Source organism: Carettochelys insculpta, chromosome 5, assembly GCF_033958435.1.
Source record: "Carettochelys insculpta isolate YL-2023 chromosome 5, ASM3395843v1, whole genome shotgun sequence".
NCBI lineage: Eukaryota > Metazoa > Chordata > Testudines > Carettochelyidae > Carettochelys > Carettochelys insculpta.
In genome coordinates, this window is record NC_134141.1 from 29,291,516 (window position 1) to 29,310,967 (window position 19,452).

The following is a 19,452-nucleotide window of genomic DNA, read 5'->3' on the forward strand; positions in this document are numbered from 1 at the left end:
CTTCATTGAGGTCAAGAGCTGTGCCCCTTGTGGAAGCAAGAGACCAGAGGCCTAGCAAAAGTCTAGTCAAGCTATAGCCTGGCCTAAAAGGAATGACGGGTACTGCGCTGAAGGTATGCGGAAATGAGAGATGAGACGCCAATGCTTCTAGCATACTAATAATGTCAAGCAGCTTTGAGATAAACCAGTGCCAGTTCCCATTAATTAGGAGAGTAAGCTTCCAAGTTCATTACTAAGCCATGTGACTATTGTTTTCTTTACTTGTAAAAGTATATATATCTGCCCAAATTGGTGTTCAGGGAGACACCTATCGCTGGCTAGGGGGACACTCTGTCAGTTGGTGCTCCCCGCTGCAGCTGCTTGTATATTCTAATAAAGAGTCTCTGACAAGTTTCTAACCAAACACAGAGTGAAGCTTTGTTTCTTCTACACCCTCAGCTGTAGGCCAGGTGATCTACTGGAGACTGAGGCTGGTCCCCAGACCCTTGCCACCACCCAGACTAGCTACAGGCTGGGGCTGGCCCCCAAAGCTTGGCCCACATCCCACCAGCTGCAGGGTGGTAGGAGCAGCTGCAAGCTGCAGTACAGTTCCCTTTTATTTTCTAAAAAAAAAAAAAATCCATTATTTGACTTAAGGATCTAAGCAACACCAGGTGAATTTGCTACTTGCTTAACAATTGATAATTTTATGGGGACTTTCCCCATTTTCCTGCTATGGCTCCTGAGTCTCCAGGTGTCAAGACCTACAAGGACTTAGTGAAGTACATGCCAAAGAGTAACCCACACACATCCTCCTTACAATGTCTGGGTGAAGGTCACCAGAAAGACAACTGGTGAGATGTAGTATTACCACTTTACAAAACGCTGTCATCAAATTCCGGATTTACAATCTGCACAGATGGCCTAATGCAGGAGAGCCTCTGGTGGCAAAGGGCTAGCACAACAGTTCCTATATCACTTCCCTACATGCTGGGGCTTTTCTTTGTCTCACCATCCTTCAGGAGACCTTTTGCCTAACGTTGTAACTGGTTACCATTGTAACTTAGGCCATGTCTTTACTGCATGTTAGGATTGATGTTAGCCACGTTAAATTGAATTTATAATGAAACAAGTTCACACCATCAAGCCGCTTCCATCAATGTTAAGCGTGTTTAAAGTCAATTTCTGTACTCCTCCTTGATGAGAGGAGTAATGATAAATTTGACCTTGCATGGTCAATATTGGGACAGTGCAGATGCAGTACTATTATGATAAATTTTCTTGATCTCTGGGAGGTGTCTTACAGTGCCCCGATGTGACTGCTCTGGCAAGATCTTTCCACTCTGCTGCTCTTCCAGGTACACAGGAAAAGCCCCCTTGAAAGTTTGAATATCACATTCGGTTTGGCCAGCATGGCAAGCAAAGCAGGCAGCACACCTGAGCATGAATGCCCAGGGACACAGTGAGCTCCAGCATTGAGCGTCCAGGAGATCCTGAATATGATCTCCGTGTGGGGAGAAGAATCAGTTCAGGTGGAACTCAGAAGCAGCTCCAGAAGTGCTGATATCTATCTCAAAATCACATAGGCTAGGTCTACACGTACCCCTTCCTTTTGAAAGGGGCATGTTAATGAGTGGGTTCAAAAATTGCTAATGAGGTGCTGCAATGAATATGCAGCGCCTCATTAGCATAATGGCGGCCACGGCGACTCGAAAGTGCGGCTTTCGAATTGTGCACCGCCCATGGAGACGGGACCTTATGAAAGGACCCCCCCAGTTTTCGAAAGCCCTTCTTCCTATCTGGTGATCGGAAGAAGGGCTTTCGAAAACTTGGAGGGGTCCTCTGAGAAAGTCCCGTCTCCATGGGCAGTGTGTGATTCGAAAAGCTGCACTTTCGAATCGCTGCAGCTGCCATTATGCTAATGAGGTGCTGCATATTCATTGCAGCACCTCATTAGCATCTTTCAAACCCGCTCATTAACATGCCCCTTTCAAAAGGAAGGGGCACGTGTAGACACAGGGATAGGGCATGATGGAAAAAGAGTACAGCAGGGAGACCCAGCAGTGCCATGTGAAATAAAAGAACTGAGGAAAGCATACCAGAAGACAAAGGAGGCAAATGTTACAGGTCAGAGCTATGAACATTCCACTTCTATGAGCAGTGGCATGGGATTCTGGGGTTGAGGGGACAAATCCTAATGACATTCCAAAGTTTTCTGTGGATATTTCCCAAATGATTGTTCTGGCAGCCACGAGAAGTGATGAAAAGGAAACTGTATAAGAGGAGGAAGAGAATGCTCATTAAGCAAGCAGAGAAGCTGATCTCACCAACAGCCAGGAACTTTAACTTTGGAGCCCATCCCGTTGTTACCCAGGGGGACTTGGATAACAACGTGTGTGTAACCCCCATCAGAAGACCAAATTCAACCCCTCCCTTGGTATCTAGCACCCATGAACGTAGGTCCAAAAAGGAAAGAAATACAGACTCAGAACAAGGTGAAAACACGGTAAATTAAGGCAGTTATTACAATAAAAGGGAAAAGAGGGGAAAAGCCCTTCCCAAACTAGTAACTCTTAACTAATCAACAGAAGTGAAGAGTAAAAGACTCTTAAAATTCCAAACTGGATTTTGCACAGGAAAATAAACTGGTAAATTATACCTCAAATGATGGTCACTTCACCACTTCTTCCACTGGAGTGGGAAGAGTCAGAGGGGTGTTGCCCAGGAACTTCTACCTCTGGGCTGATTGGGAACCTGCAGGGAGGAATGCTGGGCAGTCCCACATTCATGGTGCTGGAAGCCTGGAGAGGACTGAAGGCAGATGACCGACAGGATGGTAGGTGATGAATGGGATGCCCTCTTCCAAGCTGGTGACCTGTTCAAACACTGCCACTCAGTGGACAGCAACTGCTTTCAGGCAGCATCTGGAGTTATAAACCCTCAAGGACTGGAAACTCCTGAGGTGATTCTCAGGGACCAGCAAAAAAGGTGGGAAATTCCAGTCAGAGTCTGTTCTTATTTACCACCCTGAAACCCCCCTCCTTACTGTTCTGAGGTCACATGACATCTTTACTCCATTTTGTTATACCACCTTCATTTTGTTATTACATAAACAGCCATATTAATTAACATCTTTATATAGCTGATTATTGAGATGAGGTGTTAGCCAATGGTTCGGTAAGATACCACCTATGCCCTTATTTTCATCTGAGTCTTTAACTGCTAGGATAGACAGCCCCTTCGCAGCGGGCAGCCCGGGCAGGCTGACGGGTGCCCCAAGGTCCTAACACCCGAGTCTTTAACTCCTAGGACAGGAAAAGTCCCTTTGCAGCAGGCAGCCAGGACAGGCTGACGGGTGCCCCAATGGTTGCACTGAGAGCTTCCCACACCAGAGTCTTTAACTGCTAGGACGAGAAAGTCCCTTCACAGCAGGCAGCCAGTGTGGCTGACGGGTGCCCCAGAGAGCCTGCTCTGTGCGGGCAACACAACTCAGTGCTCCCCTCTTAGCACTCTCTTACCAATGACCAGGCTAATTGCAGCTGAAAAGCAGCTGGGTTCTTTGTTTTGTGTTCGCCTTGCACAGTAACAGGGACAGTCAGGTTACAGCTTAACCAGTTACTTATTTATTGACTAAGGAGACTTAACTCTTATGGTTACAAGATTACAAGATACATATTTTGTTGCAAGCTTACAAGATTTATACTTTGTTACAAAGATTACAAGGTTTACACTTTGTTCTTTAGTTGCCAATAGCTAGCATGTAACTATTCATAGATCTATTATTGAATGGGCACAAAGAAAACAAAAGGAAAGCAATACACTTAAGAGGTCTTATTCTCACCCCTGCATTACCAACGTGGCGTGGCCAGCGTTTTCACTCAATCCCTCAGGAAGAAGCAATAAATAACGAGGACCTCGGGAGGCAAAGACCCTCCTCACCGGCAGGTAGAGGTAATTGGAGCTCAATTAGGGGGTCTGCCAGGCCCTTCTTTATACCCATTGGGTCACGTACGCTCTTCCTTATCTCAAAAGAGTGCCAGTTGAATTAACTTGTCTCGAGGCACCGGTTCTCACAGAGAGTTCAAGGGCTTAGTTTGCATCTGTGAGGTGGAGATAATTTTAGGGCATTCTTTTTCTTTATGGGCTGGAGATTTTTCCTCCGTCTGGGACGTTTGTGTAGGCGAATCAGCTGATGGTAATTAGTCAAGGGCAGTCTGAGGCCCGGCTGTTTAATAGCCCATTGTCTCTTGTTGCAGCTCTGGAGCATCAGAAAGACTGTGCCTGAGATAAGCACATCTGCACTCTTGGGCATTCCAGGGCTGAGCTGTTTCTTTAACCTTTTGGTGCTCTGAAGCACCCAGGAGAGACAAGATGGAGTAGAGAAAAAGGGGGGGTTCTGTCTGGCTACACGAGGTCAGCCTACATATCCCCTTCTTGATGGCATCAAGTACCTTTGGGTTTGGTTGTCATCATACTTCAAACTACAGGCTTTGATTTCCACATATTGAAATTGGGTTCACTTGGCTTTTACGAGTCTTATATACATAAATGCTTAAAATATAAACATAGAACATTAATATTACTTGTATTATTTAAGAACAACAAGGGATGAAGAAAAATGTGCCAGGAAAATCTTATTTCTCCTAAACTATTTTAGAATATGGATTCCCACCAAAATAATGACCTTGAATCCTCTTCGATTCGCTTAGAGATTTTCCTGATTTCTGAATTAAAATGCTCTACTTCAATGACACTTCTTTGTCCTTCACTTTGGACGTCTTTTAGATAGTAAAATTTAGTATTTTACAGAACAGAAGTTTCATCTGAACCTAAATTAATGGGATGGTTGAACTTGAATTTGCTTTGCTAACTGTTGTATCCTTGGAATTATTTTTGTGAGTGCACATCCAAGATCATCTTCTACATTTAATTTATTTCAATATTTGTTTTTAATTGTAAGCAGATATGAGAAGTCTGATTCACAAAAGAACATGATTGGAAATCAAAGTAAAATTCTCAAAACAACTTCTGACCAAAGTGGATAGTACACTCTGTTTTTGATTCAGAACTGATTATTTGGCATTGTTGAAAACTCTGTTTTTATCTCATTGCTGTTGATCATATCAATAAATTGCTTGTGGACAACTTCAGGTACATCACAAACATCCACACTGAAAGGATTTGTTGCAAGATCAAACAACTTTTCATCTGTATCTGGAAAATATCGGTGTAGGTCATCATTTACATGTCTCAAATGCTCCTGTTCAACAATTGCAAATCATTGTTAATATTAACGCCATTTGTACTTTCTTCAAGAAAGGTTGCGAGGGTTGGAAACATATATATATTGTGACAAAGTCCCTTGTCAGCCCCTGTGGGTCCCTGCGCTTCCTTGCAGTCCTCTGTTGCCTCAGAGACTCACGGAGGTCCCTTATCTGCCCAGGCCTTTCCAAAGGCAGGAGTCTCTGCTTAGTGAGCCATCCTCATCACAGGCAAGCTCAGAACAGGGAGAATAAAGCCAGTCCCCTTGCAGGCCCACGCCTGCTCCAGTGCAGTAATCCCTCTGGGGAAGGGTGGGGGAAGTCCAGACCCACCTTCTACCCTGGATTCCGGCCCAGGGTCCCTACGAGGACAAGAGGCAACTGGCAGGGCCTTCACCCCTGCCCCAAAGTAGCAACCTCACCCTGGGCCACTTCACACACCGCTTCCCCGTGGTACCTTCTCGCTCGCTCGCTCGCTCGCTCATCTGCTCTGCTCTGCTCTGCTCTGCTCTGCTCTGCTCTGCTCTGCTCTCACTCTGCTCTCACTCTGCTCTCACTCTGCTCCTCCGGTGCGCCTTCCAAAACCTTCCTCCCTGCTACCAGATGGGGGAGGCTTTTATAGGGAGCACAGGGCCCCGCTGACCAATGAGGGCTTGGGCCTAGTCAGGGAATAAAGAAGCATTGGCCCACAATCCAGTATACCGTCCTTCTAGAAGGTTCCTGAAGCTTCCGGGTAGGGGTCTGCCACTATATATATATATATATATATATATATATATATAAATTTTTGAAATGCATAATTGGAATTTCATTCTGAAAGATTTTATTTTCTTCGATAATCTGATTAATTGTAGAATTTGGTCCTTGAAGTGACACATTTAAATCATTTAGTAGTCCAAAATGTCTGCTAGGTATGCTATTTCATACAAACTCATGTTTTCTGTGAACAAATATTCAAACTCTTTTGTTCTGTGACGTGAATGTTTTAAGTTCATTTTGTAACTCAAACACACAATTTAGAACTTTGCCTTTCAACAGCCACCTTACTTCAGCGTGAAACAACAATACCTTCATGCAAAGGACCTAGGTTTTGAACAAACAAAGGTTTTGAAATATGCGAGTTCTGAGTGTACTGGATTTAATAAAATGTACAGCTTTAATAACGTCATTAAGTACCTGGTTCAAAGAAATAGGTAACGTTTTAGTGGCTCGTACTTGCAAATGAATGAAACAGTGAGTTCTGATCACTTTTCGAGAAATGTTTTTAACAAGGGTTTGGAATCCAGAGATGCAAACAAGCATAGCAGGAGCCCCATCTGTGCAAAAGCCAGACAAGTTTTTCCATTCTATGGAACGTTCTTCAAAGGAATAGTCAAGATATTGAATACATCTTGTGCAGTAGCCGCAGTTTCCAACGGTTTGCAGAACAAAAATTCCTCTTTCACATATTTTTGATAAATTGTACATACACCATCAGTTGTGCAAGATTACACACATCAGTTGTCTCTTCCAGCTTCCTATTAAATAATCCTCCAGGAAAACTTTAAATTTATTTGATGACTTGAGATTTCATGTTGTTAGACAGGTCGGTAATTCTATGCTTAATTGTATTATTGGACATGGATAAAGGTGGCAGCTTTTTCAAAGCATCTGCACCTACCAAAAGGTGGACAATCTCCTTGGTGCAGGGAAATAGTAGATCCTCGGCTATGGTATGCACTTTCTTAGCTTTTGCAATTTTCAATGCAACAACATATGAGGCTTCTATGGCAGCTAAGTTTTGTTGCCAATAAGGCGCACCAACATCAAGCCAGCATTTCTTGATGCCTGCTTTTTGTTGAAAAATATTCACATCTCTGCTCTTAATTTGATGGTGTTTAGTATTTAAATGACATTGCAATTTATTTGGTTTCAGCAATTCATTGGAAAGAATTTCCATACATGTGACGCATTGTGGCCTTTCCACTCTTGCTAAAATTATCGAAGTAAATCCACATTTCATATATGTGTCAACATCCTTTCTTTTTGCTAAAGTCATTTTTTCAAATAAAGGACTAAATGAAATTTACAATCCCTTGCTGTATTAATAACAAAAACACATGCACACAGTAAGATTACACCAAGCAAACATCAGATTGTTGCTTTATTAATAAAAACACATGCACATTTTACAATTATGCTGTGACAGACTTATGGCCTTGCACATATTGGCTGTGTCTACAGTAGCCCAAAACTTCAAAATGGCCATGCGGCTTGTCCAGACAGGGGTCCTTTTCTAAAGGACCCCACCAACTTCGAAATCCCCTCATTCTTATCAGCAGAATAAGGTCCTTTCGAAAAGGGCCCCCGTCTGGACGAGTGGTGGCAATTTCAAAGTGCTGCAGCTGCCCTCATGCTAATGAGGCGCTGAATACGTATTTCAGCACTTCATTAATAATCTTCAAAATGGCCATTTGCATGGCCATTTCGAAGTTTTGGGCTAGTGTAGACATAGCCATTATTGGTTGTTATTTACACAGTGCCCAGTGGCAGAGTTAAAAGTAATATTTTATTAAATATTGTAGTGCTGTAACTAGCTAATTATGCACATGAGGCAAGAATATAAAATTGTGCCCCCTCCCCCCCCACACACATCCCAATGAGCTGGGGAGAACCAGACACAGTCCCCACTCCCAGCCAGTGTCTACTATGCATATATAGTTACTACCATATATATATATAGTAGTTATTTTGTAGAAGAAGGAAAAATACTTCAACAACAACACACTTCTTACACTGGCTGGAAGCGGGGACTGTGTCTGGTTCTCCCCATCTCATTGGTGGAGGGGGCTGTGATGTGGTCACACAGGAAGCAGGGAAGGAAGGCAGTGTGTGGGTGTGTTGACGGCAAGGCCATAACAAGGGTGAGATGACTGAGGCAGAGCAGGACAGGCAGAGAGCTCTTCCCCCTCCTGACGGAGCCAGCTTGTGCACAGCTGCCACAGCCTCCCTGCTCGGCCAGGAAAGATGAGGGGAGATGGGCTGCAGGCAGTGTTGCTCCTTCTCCCCTTGGGGAGAAATGGGCAGCTGTGAGCTGAATGGGTGGCTCATTTTGGGGTAGGGAGGGAGGAGCATCAGCCATGCAGGCCTGGTGGCTGGAAGCCAGCTGGGGTGCGGAGCCCTGGCCAGCAATCGCCAGCTGTGGGAACCTGACTAGGGTTGGAGGGGGGGACCCTGACCCCCCACAGCTGGAAGCCAGCAGGGGCTGAGCCCTGGCTGGCAAGTGCCATCTGCGGGAACCCTGGTCAGGGGTTGGGGGGTACCCTGACCCCCCCGCAGCTGGAAGCCATCTGTGACACTGTGGCCAGCCTGAAAGGGTGAGGCCATGTCACCCACAGGGACGGGGGGATACTAAAGTGTCTGGGGATGGTCAGGGACTGGGTACAGTAACCTGGGATGGGATCTGGGCTTGACTCCATGAGGGATGGAGAGGTTATGGAAGGGGTGGGGCTCTGGGCAGAAGAGGAAGGCTGGCACATACCTTCCCTAGCTGGGTCTTCACCCACAACCCATGGAAAGGACTGCCAGCTGTGAGAACCTGGCTGGGGGTGTGGAGGGGACCCTGACTCTCTGCACCTGGAAGCCGGGTGGGGCAGAACCTTGTCTGACAATTGCCAGCTGTGGGAACCCCGGCTGGGGGTGCGGGAGGGACCCTGACCCCCACAACTGGAAGCCAACTAGGACATGGAGCCATGTGGGAACCGTGATGGCTGTTAAATCAATTAGAAATTTGAGTACCACTTCAGTGTGAATGGCTCCTTAAGAGCCACATGCGGAGCTGCCCAGACCAGCCAGTGATCCTTTTCAAATGTAATCATGACGCATGTTTGGGTCATGACCCACAGGTTGGGAAACCTTGATTTATAGGGATGTATGTATCCTCTTTTATGTGAGCCCATTTATGTTCCAACAATGGCACAATGACCTGGTGTTCTGCACACATTCCTAATGCTACAATGGAATGGATTTCTTCCACCTGTGCATCTAACAGAGTGAGTACACAGGCTATTAGTGTTTCGTTGTTGGGAATATAGGTAAAGTTTACCAACTGCCACCAATCTTGATATTTTCTTTCAAATTCATTGTCTTGATTGTAAACAACTCTTTTAAGCTCAACTGGCAACTGCTGACTAAATCCATCTCTAATTATAATTTTTGCTATTGCTACCAACCACTGCTGTGCCTTGATGCAGGGTAGCACTTCAGAAATGTTACACTGTAGTATAGCCAAAGCATCCAAAATCGAAAATGATCACTTTCTTGAATTTGGAGACAGTAAAGAAGGATTTCAGTGATGTTTAACGTGGGTGAGGCAATTCTTTCGAAAGCCAATGTGATTGGACTGGACAGAGAGGATGCATCATTGCCCAAATTTGCTATTTTTCTGGACAATAGCTCTTGATCCATAGTATTGATTACTCCCAATCCTGTGCCGACTCTACCAAGGACTTTGTCCATGATGTTTCTTTTTCACCTTCTACCACCTGATGATGGTAACACTCCATGCAGCCCTGCTTTTCAACCAATGATCATTGGTCCTACATATTTGTAACATGACATATGAAATAGGAGGATTGATATTTGTATAGGCATTATGATTTTTACTAATATATTCTGGGGACTGATCATTACAATTCCAGTGACATTCTTTCTGATTACGATAGGTCTCATCCTATTAACCTTGGGCGCTGGCAATAACAACATGTATATGGTTAATTTGGTTTCAAAAGGCCCTTGGAAATTCCAAAGTACAGAATAATTGCTTAGTACTTGCACATTTACCACACTATGACATATGTTGGACAGTAAATCCTCATCTCTTATTCTACAAAATCTAGATTTTGCATCAATAGAAAGTGGTGTTTGGTACTCAATGGAACATTTTGCACAATTTAGGATCATTAGAAAGGGCTCTTGTTTGGATGGTGACACCAGTACAGGTACAGAGGCTGCAAGCCTGCCGTGGGAATACACATAGATAGGGAAAGTAATGTTTCCGGGTTGGATGATGTGGAGTACCTTTGTATGTATCTTAACACATTTAGAAAAATCCCATATGTCCAAGGTTTTGGTGCACTCAGAAGAGGGATTTGGGTTGATAACCCACACACCCTTCTGCATATTTCCTTATACGGTCTGATGGAGAGGGCTGTGATCCATCTCCATGCACTGCAAATTACATGATGGTTCTGTTTTCATATGGTTCCCTGATGATAAGGTAGTATTGTCCTGCAAACAAGAAGGAGTGGGTGAATACCAAATCTATTTTTAGGTTGGGGGAAGCTCTTCCTATGACTAGCACATTTTGGTTTCTTGGTTCTTCCCTCTTTCCACAGCCTCCTATTCAGGGAATTCTCGAAATCCTGGGAACTTGAGCTTTGGTTGTCCCTGGGACGGTGGAAATCTTTTTAACGGAGGTAATGGTAGGCCGTAATTGATCATCTAGCCCTTTCTTCGGACCTATTCTTGGAGTGGCACCTACCTCTTCATAATCGTCTTATTCCCCATTAAAGAATTCTTCTTGTTGATCTGCCAAGGTTTTTAACTATTTTCCTGCAGATTCTGGATAATCCTCTTCATAACTGAAATGGGGTAAATTCCAACCCAAAGTTTCATTTTTCTTGGCACAAAAATCATGTTCATTCTCCCATATCCATATTTTGGGTTTTTGTTGTCCAAAAGGTAACACTGCTATTATTCGAACTATAACTAATTACATTATACAACTGATCTTCATCCTTCTTTTCTGTGAAAAGAAACAAAACAGTTATCATTAGAATGCTTGTTGTTTGCACTGATTTGGCTATTTCTTTCTGAGAAGGTGCACTATTTCCTTTCCATGCCTGCATTTAGAAGTTATGGAACCATTTCTGACTAGTTTTCTTGCCATTTTTGCATCCAACTTGATACACTGTGGAACTAGTTTTTGGATGATTTGTACTGGACCCACCCATCTTGGGCTTAAGACATGATTCTTTTCTGAATAACATTTGAAAAGTATGCTGTCCCCTACATTCCACTCTTGATAGTTTAGATTTTCATTAAGTCTCTTGTCCATTTTACATATGTTTTTCTTTAATGTGGTAGCCACCATACATTGGGTCAGAGTCATATTTTGCAATATAGATTGTATATAATTATCAATGGCAATTCTCAGGGAATACTCTTCAGCAGGCACCCCTTTTTGAATCCACCAAGCCTCGGCAGTGTTCATGGGCTGTCCGAACATGACCTCGTGTGGTGTCAAACCATGTGCTCGAATGGAAGACCTGATAGCCCTTAGGATCAAAGGGAGTTTATGATCCCAATCTTTCCCAGATGAGACTATCACTTTTTGTAATGCAATCTTTAAGAGCAATTTGTTCTTACGACACTCCCAGACCATTGGGGATGTCCAGCCACATGGAACCTTTGTCATATGTTTAGTTCTATGAAGAGTTGATGCATAATTTCTCCCATAAAGTGGCTTCCCTGGTCTGAATCTATTATTCTTGGCAGTTCAAACCTGTCTGAATGTTTGTTCCAAAAGGAGATGCACTGGAGTCAGGGGGAGGGCAGTGCAATTTCAGGATGGGTAGACCTCAACCCATTTGGTAAATGGATCCATAATAACCAAACAATATATATAGCCACTTTTGGTCTGAGGCAAAGGTCCTATATAAGTTATTTGTACTCGGTACTAGGGTCCTTCTACTGGCTGATACAGTGATGGGCCTTTTTGGATCTTTGTATCAGGGTTGTTTTCCGCACAGTGTAAGCAGTTGTAGACATGGTGATTTACCATTGTGGGCCACCATCTGACCCTTCATATTCTCTGGAGTGTCTTCTCCACACCATAATGTCCTTGGTTGTGGGCTAACTGCACTAGCTCACTTCTAATGACAGCTGGAATTACTAAAAGAGGAATGGACCCTCAGTGGTTTGAGCTTTGGCCCTGTAAACCCAGGGTTGTGAGTTCAATCTTCAGAAGACCATTTAGGGGTCTGAGTTTAAAAAATAGTTTAAAAAAAAAAAACTTCTCAGGAAGGGTGCTTGGTCCTGCCAAGGGACTGGACTCAATGATCTCTCAAGGGCCCTCTCAGCTCTATGAGATATGTATATCTTTATTTATTTATTTATTTTGGAATCAGGATCTTCCTTGTCCATTATAATTAAGCCAGATGGATGTCTATAGATTTTCCATAGTAAGTATTTCTGTGATCCCACCAGTTGTTGAATCTCGGAGTCATCATTTTGGAGAAACAAAATATCTCGTGTGTCCAGATTCTTTTGGGCTACCAATGCATTGATCTGTGGACTGACTTTATCCCAGGCCGAGTCAGGGCCTAAACTGGAAGCTTGTTTCACTAAACTATCTACTCTGTTGTGGAACAGACACTTCTGCCATATCCTTTCTATGTGTGCATAATTTTAACAGGGCGGTGGTTCCCCTTCTATCAATAGCCAACTGCCAAGCACATTGGAGGTATCCTGCATGTGCAACTGCTTTTCCATCACTTGTACTCATTCCTCGGTTTAACCATCCAGTCAATTAGGGCTCTAGTGTCCCAATCAGAGTCTGTGCAGATTGTTATATTGGCTTCTTGATCTGCATGCTCTGAAGTGACAATTATGGCCACTATGTCAGCAGCTTGAGCAGAGTGTTGCCGGACAGGTCCTTGGTAGACTTTGTTTGTGGATATATGTAGCATAGCATATCCAGCTGCTGCTTTTCTATTAATGAAAAGACTGATTCTGTCTACCAGCCACAAATCACTTCCTCTGGATTTTGCTTCTGCAAAACTGTTCTAACATGAAAGGAGAGACGTTCAATGGCATCAGTGATGTTAGGGATTGGACACTCATGATCTTCAGTGTTGTCAGAATCAGAAATTGCAAGGCATAGAGCAAATGGTATGACATTAGGTGACTTTTATTTATTGTGATCTCCTTATTTATTAAGGAAGACTCCAATTTGCCAGTCTTGGATGACTGACTCTCTCTGAGTTGGCTTTTCCTGATAATACATATTTCACAAGGGTACATGAAATTTTTAAAATAACAGGAGCCATTCCTATAATGAATTTCCAGTGTGAGAGTGCCCATACAAGTTCTATTATCACCTTTTCACTTTCAGAATATTGCTCTTCAACTGCACTAAGAGCCTTCGACCCATAGGTGATAGGCTTTAGAGATGTTTCTTGCTGTTGTAGTACAACAGCTCCCATTGACGTCTTAGTGGTGGCGAATTGCAGATGAAATGGCTCATTAGGTTTTGGGAAAGCCAAAGCTAAAGCAGTTAAGATAGTCTGGCATAATTGCACAAATGCCACTTGTTCTTCTGTGCCCCACTGCCATTGCTGATCTTTATGAAGCAGCTTGAATAGAGGCATTGCTTGTTCACTGTATCCTTCTATAAAGTCTCTTGAGAAACCACCCAAACCTAGGAACGAATGTAAGGTACTCATATCAGTGGGAGCATGTCACTCTTGCCTTGTGGACCAAGCTGTATTCCCAGGTAAGTAACTTCTGACTTTTGCAGGGTTAATTAGGAAACCAGTGTTTTGTATTTTTTCCAGGATCTCCTTTAGTACTGACAAGTTTCCCTCCTGTCTTCATGTTGCAATTAATATGCCATCCATATAGCTATGTACTTTCGATGTTCTATGTTGTTGCACATCACTGCCACTTGTTGATGACAAATGCTGGGTGTGTTGTGTAGTCCTTGTGGTACTCTGGTGAATGTTAACTGACCATCATCAAAAGTAAATGCAAACTTACACTGACAAGACAAGTGGATAGGGATGAAAAAGAATGCATTGGCAAGATCTAACACTCTATACCACTGTGCTCCTGATGTTACCAGTGCCATTTCCTCTGGAAAAACTTGCAAACTGGTATCAGGTGAGGAGTCACACTATTTAGGGCTTGGTAGTCCACAGCGAGGCACCATGTTCTTACATCGGTTTTATGGACTGACAAGATGGGAGAATTACAGATGCTGGTACATGGTAGGAGAACCCCCTGCTCCTTTAATGCTTCTATGGTGGGTCTTATTCCTTTCTCAGGTTCCCTGGGGAATCTAGACTGATGCTGTGGCTTACAATTGGGTCCTTCTATGTTTACCACAGACTTGATTTTCCCACAACTTAGTTTCCTGGTAGCAAATGTAGCTCTGTGTTGATTAACAATGCCCATAATTTCTTTCTCCCATTCATGAAGCACCAAACTTTCAGGAGCCTGTATTGCTGCAATGCAATGTGCTGCTGGAATTACTTCTCCCTTTACCCCTTTTTCTGCTTGGGTGACCACTCTGTTAGGTAGATCTATAATAATTCCAAACTTGGAAATGAGATTCATACCCATTATGCCATGGCTATCTAAACTTTGTAAACCCATTCAATTCATTATAGATAATGGTCCTAGCACACAAACCACCTCCTGCATGAAAGGGATTAAGTTCTCTTTTCCATTATATAAGGTTAGGGAGTTCATCTCTTTAACAGGAACCTTTCTGATATCTGGATTATTTCTTATACACATAATAATGGTAGATGCCCCCATATACACTAGTGCACTCTGCTTAAAGGTACCGAAACTCCCTTTACTCATTAGTTGTATGGTGGGTTGGTCCCAAATATCATTATCAATAGGGGCTACCAACTGGGAGTCTGAGAAACCTCAGCAGCTTCATAGCTGTATTTCTACTGGGACTTGATTGCCACCTGTGGCTGCTGCCACCTTACCATCACCTTGCTGCTGCTTACTTTGCAGGTGACCAGACTCATACGCTACCAGCTTCCTAAACATTGGTTCTGCTGACAGTTTTGCTTTTACCAGTTGGTCCCAGGGCTCATATTTAGATACTGCCTTATTACAATTTTTTCATGACCTTTATTTCTTCTCCAGAGCCTTTAAATTTCAGATCTCAGCTATGGCCACTAGTGTGGACTATGTGATTTGAGTAACTGGAGCCATTGTTAAAGGCTGTCACCCTTCTCTTTCCAATAACATTGCCACTATAAACACGATTATGGTGATTGTTGTTATACACTGGGGCAGGCAAGGACATTTGCTGTAAATCACAGACTTCTCTCACCCTTTTTTCCAGCTCTCTTAGGTGAGTGGTCACTGTATTTACAGGTCCCAATGCCAGCCTGATATTTGCACTCAGCCCTTGTACATAAAGATTTCTGACCTCAGGAGTATCATAAGTTATTATACCTCCTACACTTTGCCCAATGTCTGCAAGCCAAAACAAAAGTTTTTTCCTCAAAAAGTACCTCTCTGGGCATTCAGAGGGAAGCTGCTTCTCTGAATAAGTCCTACCCACAATACTATCTTGAGGAAAGAAAACTCTTAATACCTGCCTACTATACAAATCTACTTGTTTACAATTACCATCCATGATTATTTCACAAGGAAGCCTAGAAAACTTCACTGGGCTCATGCACTCACGTAATACAGTAACAAAATCCTTATGGGTTACATTTAGGGTCACAAATACCTGGGCTAACCAATTCAAAACCATTTCCTGGTTACAGGGTCCCAAATGTTTATCCATCACATGAGCCTGTCGAAGGGCAAACGTCTTAGTTTCTTTTTTAATGGAGGGTAGCTGTTGATTTCCTTCATAAGTAGTCACTATGGTAACCACAGGGGCTAATGGGGCACTCCCTTCTTTTGCACACTGAGGAATTCCCTTAGGTGCAGAGGGCACTGCTTCCCCACCATTTTCCCCCATATATCTTGCCATCCACATCTCACCCTCAGATAGAAGAGATCTAACCTCATTACCCTCTTTAAAAGCTGCTAAGGGGTCACTCTCTATTGCTCCTTTCATACCTGGAACAGCTATAATTGCTCTTGCAGCTTACTAATCTGCTGCTGACACACTCTGTGTTCTCTGGCCCTGTCCCCACATTTTGAACCTCTTTGAGCAGCTTTCTTACAACAGCTTGAGACTTTTGGACTTCCATGGCCCTTATCTCAGCTACTTGCTCTGCTGCTGCCACCTGCTGTGCGAGCTCTGCTAGCTGCTCTTCAAATTGGGACACTTGCAATGTTAGGGAAGTCACCTTTGCTTTCTCTGCTCTTAATTTAGCAGCTTGTTGTTCAATTACTGTCCCTTTTTCCCTGTCAGATTCTGCAGCCTGATCCACCTGTATCTGCAATAAGGACACAATGGTCCAATCCTCAGCTGACAATTGCCAAGCCATACAGCAAAGCACTATGCCTCACTGCTTTCTTGGGGACTGTTTGCCGGTGCTGTACTGTTCTCATATTACTGTGAACCGTTTCAGGGCATCCCCTCCTTCCAGGGTATCCTCTTTCCAGGGATTATGGCCTTTGCCAAATAATTTAAGACTCATGTTCACAGAATCTTTATTCGCCTGCATCTGTCATCCAGTGAGGCTGAACACCTTGTCCATGCTGATCACCTTGGCTGGCTTACTCCCACTCACTGAGTGAAGTACCACGTCTGATCCGATTTGTCTGGCAGGGAACAAAATCCAGCTCTTGGAATAGTTTCTTCCTTTCTCCAAATCAATACTCTTGGGAGCACTCACCTCCCATATGGATTACTATTCCTTCCTTAAAAGGTGGAATTCCGGGGAGTTCAACATTTGCCACCTAGCAGCATCCATCTTACGGGATCAGCGCTGACAGCAGCAGCCTGGGGACAGCCCAACTGCTGACACCTACTCCTGGGCTGACGCATCCCCCAGTAATACAGTAGCAGGATTTAACACGCTTTCCAGAGGGTAAGCAATAGTGAGGACCCACAAATTCAATTCAATCCTTCCCTCGGCATCATGGGCCCACTGTCACAAAACTAAACACAGCAGAAACCTAAGGACTCCACTTCCAGGTTTGAGGCCTAACTCCAGAGGGGACCTGCTGCAGTCACCAGAAACATTTACCCCTGGGGTCTTGGAAACCAAGGTGTGTACAACCCCCATCAGAAGAACAAATTTGACCCCTCCCTACATTACTGGTGAATGTAGGCCCAAAAAGGAAAGAAAAACAGACTTAGATCAAGGTGAAAACATGGTAAATTGTACTAAGGGAGTTGTTACAATAAAAGGGAAAAGTGGGGAAAAGCCCATTGCAAACTAATAACTTTTAATTAATCAGTGGAAGTGAACAGTAAAAAACCCTTAAAATTCCGAACTGGATTTTGCACATGAAAATAAACTGGTAAATTATACCTCAAATGATGGTCACTTCACCACTTCTTCAACCGGAGTTGGCAGGGTCAGAGGGGTGTTGCCCAGAACCTTCTACCTCTGGGCTGATTGGGAGCTTGCAGGGAGGAATGCTGGGCAGTCCCACATTCATGGTGCTGGAAGCCTGGAGAGGACTGAAGGCAGATGACCGACAGGATGGTAGGTGATGAACAGGATGCCCTCTTCCAAGCTGGTGACTTGTGCACACACTGCCACTCAGTGGACAGCAACTGTTTTCGGGCAGCATCCGGAGATATAAACCCTCAGGGACTGGAAACTCCTGAGGTGATTCTCAGAGACCAGCAGAAAAGGCAGGAAATTCCAGTAGGAGCCAGTTCTTGATTACCACTCAGAGGAGGCCCCCCTCCTCTCTGTCCTGAGGTCATATGATATGTTTACTCCATTTTGTTATACCATCTCTATTTTGAAGAAGTGGGTCTGTCCCACAAAAGCTCATCACCTAACAAATTATTTTGTTAGTCTTTAAAGTGCTACATGACTGCTGTTTTGTTTTGATAGAATACAAACTAACATGGCTATCTCTCTTTCACACTTCCATTTTGTTATTACATAAACAGCCATATTAATTAACATATTAACATTTTTACACAGCTGGTTATTACTGCACTGAGGTCAGCCTACACCTTCCCAGGACATATTGATACTAGACCCTCATGACAGGGAGGGGACTTGTGAGTCCACATTTGTAATCATGCTCCATTGGGTGAATGCAATTATGTTGGGTCTATTTGATTTGGCCTGAGAGATACATTAGTGGACACTTTGCCTACACAGTGGGGGTGCCCCAAAAAAGTTTGTTAACATGTCTGGAGATGAAGCAGGAATCCTCCCTGCATATCCCCATAAAGCTGTCATAGAGGTGCTCTTTAATGGTACTCACAAGGTTTCTGGGAAGGCTGCCTTATTCCATCCTCCACAACAGGACATCTTTTCATGCCAAGCCAGCAGTAAGTGATCTGGCATCACTGCAGCACAAGATATTGCATCATACAGTCCAGTTTTCTGGGCACATTTAGCCAGCATCCACTCCCTATCATGCTCAATTCAGAGAAGACTGATGTTGTATGGCAACCTGAAGAAAATAGGGAAAGCTCTCTGTAAGTGACAGCACAAAGGCAATCCACCTCAGTTTGGTCATTCCCAAAAAATCAGGACCCCAGGTTAGCTGCCCTGCTGTGTGAAGGGATTATCATGGAGGGAGTGAGGTTCCCCCTCCTGCTTTCCTTCTTATAGGTCTCTCTGAGAAGGGAGAATGGAGTCCGCAGGCAAGAAGAGGAAGAGGCCAGCATATGCTGGCCACAGAAGTCCTTGAAAATGTGCCTGGTCCCCATTCCCCTTACAGGTCTATGTGAGAAAGGAGAGTTGGAGTCTGCAGGCAGAAGGAATAGGGTAGCCAGCACATATTGGCCACAGAAGCCTCGCAAATGTGCTCAGTTTCCATCCCCCTTACAGGTCTCTGTGAGAAGGGAGAGTTGGGATCTTCAGGTGGAAAAGGGGTTGGCCAGCACAGGCCCCTTGTGAACTCAGGCCCCCTTGCAAAAGCACAGTGCTAAACACAGCCATGAATGCTCTACTTTGCAAGCAGTTTGTCACACCTGTTCTCAATGCAGAGATTAAAGAGCAAACCCAACCTATTGCTTACCAGGGCTGCCACTAAAGTGAATTCAGCTGCCTCATCCTATGCTGTGCTGTATCTTTTACCTGTCTATCTGTTAGGCACTTAAATGGTACATTCGGCCTTGTACATAAGGCGTGTTTTGTACAGAACCACTACTTCAATCATTGTCCAAGAGTTAACCTTCTGGGTTTTACAATGTATCTTCTGTAAAGACCGCCCTTTTTCTTTCTCCCCAAAGCAGCTACAGCAGATACTTTATTACCCACTCCCCCAGATCCTCCATCACTTCTGCAATCTCACATCAGAAAGTGAAAGGAACATACAT

General features: G+C 43.9%; 1 long non-coding RNA gene across 1 annotated transcript in view; it reads right to left on the reverse strand.

Moving 5' to 3' along the window:
- Positions 1 to 2,841: 2,841 nt before the first annotated feature.
- The window catches only part of LOC142013475 (uncharacterized), a 30,805-nt gene continuing 14,194 nt past the window's right edge, over positions 2,842 to 19,452 (reverse strand). The window contains exons 3-4 of the long non-coding RNA XR_012645652.1: positions 18,390 to 18,581; positions 2,842 to 2,854 (exon numbers count right to left, since the gene is read on the reverse strand). This is a non-coding gene — a long non-coding RNA (uncharacterized LOC142013475). The remainder of the gene's footprint in view (positions 2,855 to 18,389; positions 18,582 to 19,452) is intronic.